This window comes from Hakea prostrata, chromosome 7, assembly GCF_041222555.1.
Source record: "Hakea prostrata isolate BN-2017 chromosome 7, UWA_Hpros_2, whole genome shotgun sequence".
Lineage (NCBI taxonomy): Eukaryota > Viridiplantae > Streptophyta > Magnoliopsida > Proteales > Proteaceae > Hakea > Hakea prostrata.
In genome coordinates, this window is record NC_142606.1 from 34,961,368 (window position 1) to 34,965,319 (window position 3,952).

Here is a 3,952-nt window from a genome sequence, read left to right on the forward strand (position 1 = left end):
TCAATTACCTGTCATGTTCCATGTACATCTCTTGATCTTGACTTAGTGAAAGCCCGCCCTTTTTCGTGTTTTTAGGATGATTATCGGCTATTTTCAAGTACGCAGAAACCAAACAGGCTTTCCCTCTCTTTCTCTCTCTTTACTATCTTTACTCTCCTCTCTATCTATTTTCTTTCTGCATTCTCTCTCTTCTCTCCACTTCTCCTTTGTGTGCTCTCTCTTGTCTTGTCCCTTTCAGCTGTCTCCCTCTTCCTGTCTCTTTCAACTCCCTCTTTCTGCTCTTAAATTCTCTCTTCTCTCTCTGTACTCTCTCTATTTTTCTCTTTTTCTTCTCTCTCTCTCTCTCTCTCTCTCTCTCTCTCTCTCTCTCTCTCTCTCTCTCTCTCTCTCTCTCTCTCTCTCTCTCTCTCTATTTTACACCCAGAACCACCCCCACTTAATCTCTCTTTATTATCTTATTACTTCAACAAATACCTATGATGCATATGCATGACACATCTCCCACTTGTGATATCCACGTTAGGTGGGAGGGAGAGGGAGGTGTCACCTCCTCCATCTCTTTCTCCTCTTAACTTTTCATATTCCATATAATAAATAGAGCAAATTGCACTGGCACCCCAAAATGGAAGCCCTTAAAGCATCGACACCCCACTTTATATTAAAAAGCACAGAGACACTAAAATTCGATTTTCATTGGATATATTTGTCAATTTTATCACTGAAACAGTTAAATCATTGGTTATTTTCAAAAATACCCCTACAATAAATAGTGTCTAAAAGGTTTTCAGTGACGAATTGGACAAATTTATCCAATAAAAATCCAATTGCAATATATCATGCAGTGAATCTCTTGACTTTCTTCTAGTGCCTGGGTGGTATCCTCTTGATTTACCAAGATGAATGTTTACGCCGTGTTGAGTGTGGATTGGAATCCAAACCTATTTTATATATGCTTTAATTTTACTACTGTTTTTTTCATTTGTTCGGTCAAGTTTAATGATCTGTTGTTGGGTTTCAAGTGGATTAAGTATTGGCATCCCTTGCAGAGAGGATAAAGAATTTGCAGTTATCTACTTGGTGGACATCACAGAAGTTCCAGATTTCAACACTATGCACAACCATTTTTTCTCGACAACAATCACATCATGATTGAACTTGGTACTGTGAACGATAACAAGATCAACTGGTTCTCAAGGACAAGCAGGAATTCATCAACATTGTTGAGATTGTTTATCATGGTGACCAAACGGTCATGGTCTAGTAATTCCATCCAAAGACTACACAATAAAATATTGTTATTAGTCCGATGGTACTTCTGAATTGACACAACCATGTACCTATGGATAATTTCTGTACTCTTTGAGATTTAGTCCTGCCAAAACCACTTGATGTAAAAATTAGCATGTGACTTCATATTGGATTTTCTATATTGTTCAGTGCTTTTTTGCTGCTGGCAGTTGTGGCCTTGTAGCTCCAGCAATCCCCTAGTGAGATAAGCTAATACGACTATCCTGATAGAGTGGGAGTTTTGGGGAGGTGGTAGTGCCCCAGCCTCATACATTCCCAGGTTAGCTTAAGGCATGGGTAGACTTCTAGGTGACCACATAATTATGCATCTACATTGTCCGCTGTTTATGGGTCGGCAGATAGGGAGGCTCTTCTAGGGCTTGAATTTCCCTGGAAACAGGGCTAAGATTGTATGTATCAGACTGTCGATGTTGTTACCGGAGATAAGGTTAGTGTTTAGTATTCTCACCATTGAAATATGTTTAATATCTTACATTTTGACATCACTAAAATGCTGGGCAGTAATGCCAGAGCTAGTTCTTCCTCATTGGCAATGTAATGTCTTCCAGCCTGGAAACCAAAAAAGATTGTTTAGTCAAGGCCTTAAGGTGATCTAGCATAAACACTAACTAGGCTTCGATGGAGCGAAACACCATCTTTCATTGCATTAGCATTAAGGCTAGAAGAAATGGAAGGGAAGTGCGCAACTGAGAAAGAATGTGAAACAGAGATAAGCAATATCTGTAAGAATATTTCTATCCAAGATCGCATAGATCAACTAAAAACACCTTAGTATGATAATGACACAAGATGATGATGAGCATACCTTTCTATGGTTCTATTGGAGACGAAGCGCAGCGGAATATCTTCTTTATGTCTCCCACTAGGAACGAACTTGAGGTGGAAGTTGATTCTATGATCAACTTGATGTTGGATCTTCTCCTCTAGACTCCTCCCTATTCACTGGCTTGATGGTATATCCTTTCTGACTAAGCAGATGCGATTGTGATTATGATTAGGGTTAGAGGAGGGACCTAGCATCCTTTATATAGGCAAATCCGTTAGATCGTCCATCAAGATCTAACGGTTCATATTAGCCCACACTAGCCAATCCATATAAGAGTTCTAGTAACCGTATATTACCCATATCAGACCAATAAGAAACCAAATCAAAGTGTAACACAATCAATGAAGCCCACCTTATATGGAATATTCAATTAATATTCTAACATTCTCCCACTTGGGCTATATTGATTGTGACACCGTCGAGTAAAACAAAACATCTCCTTTGTTTTAAGAAAACATTTGAAAAAGATACGTTGAAAACATTTTGACCTTTATGTGCACAACTTTATATTTGTCTGAGGATAATCCTAGAGCTCAATCCCTTCACATAGAGCCTTAAGTACCGAATCATGGCAGTGACTGCATCTTTTATGCAACACAGGACCATCCATGGTCACAAATACTCTTAACTTTACTGAAAATGGCTGCAATATGGTAGTGTGGCAACTAATGACACTTTATAGAAATCCTCATGTGTCATTCTGTTGTCAATCCAAATCTCTCACTTTATGATTCCCACGAACCTGACTCAATGCCACGAGAGAATATACTTTATGGTTCTCACGAACCTGTGACTCAATGCCACAAAAGAATATACTTAACGGTTCCTACGAACCTGTGACTCAATGCCACGAAAGCATGTACATTATGGTTCGAACCTGTGACTCAATGCCACAAAAAATGAGATTATATGTACATTATGGTTCCCACGAACCTGGGTCATCTTTATAACTCGAGTTTTAACTTTATGTATTACATGACACATCTTAAGGCTAATACATGAATGCCTTAGCTTTTGCTTAAGGTTAACACATACCTTAAGACTTTCATAACATGCAACATGATAATAATGTGAAGATTAATATGTCACCAAAGAATTTTATTGAATTCAAATAAATTATCAGTGCATACAAGAGACAAGTACAGATAGAATACATTATTACACAATAGAGCAAAATTCTCAAACTCCCACTAAACAACCGCATCTAAGGTTCCTCCTAAACCCATAGTTACCGCATGTCTATCAAAGACGTCTGGGCAGGGACCCTTAGTTAGGGGATCTATAACCATATTATCTGTACAAATATGTTCTACTGTGGTGTCACCTTCTTTAACCTTTTCTTTAATAGTCAAATACTTAGTTTCCATGTGTTTAGACCCTGTGATACCCTTATTGTTGTTAAAAAACAACACAGCAGAATTGTTATCACAGTACAATTGGATAGATCTATCCACAGTAAAAAAAAATGTCAACTGTCTAATGAGATTCCTTAACCAAACAGCTTTTTCTTTAGTGGTCAAATACTCGACCATCATGTATTTAGACCCTATAATCACACATTTCTTGTTGTTAATAAACAACACAACTGAATTGTGATCATAGTACAACTGGATGGGTCTATCCAGAATGTTAAAATAGAACTGTCAATTATCTGATGAGATTCTTTAGTCAAACAATTTGAGTAACTGCCCCATAACATGTAGCAAACTCAACATATATGATGAAATAAGTAATTTTACCTTATTTCACACTTTTCACGATATTATCCCTCCTGCCATCAAGGAAAACAATTTAAAATGGACTTCTTATTATCCGGAC

General features: G+C 37.7%; 1 pseudogene; it reads left to right on the top strand.

Moving 5' to 3' along the window:
- The first annotated feature begins 896 nt into the window (after positions 1 to 896).
- LOC149010962 (thioredoxin-like protein YLS8 pseudogene) lies at positions 897 to 1,302 on the top strand (annotated as a pseudogene).
- Positions 1,303 to 3,952: the final 2,650 nt, after the last annotated feature.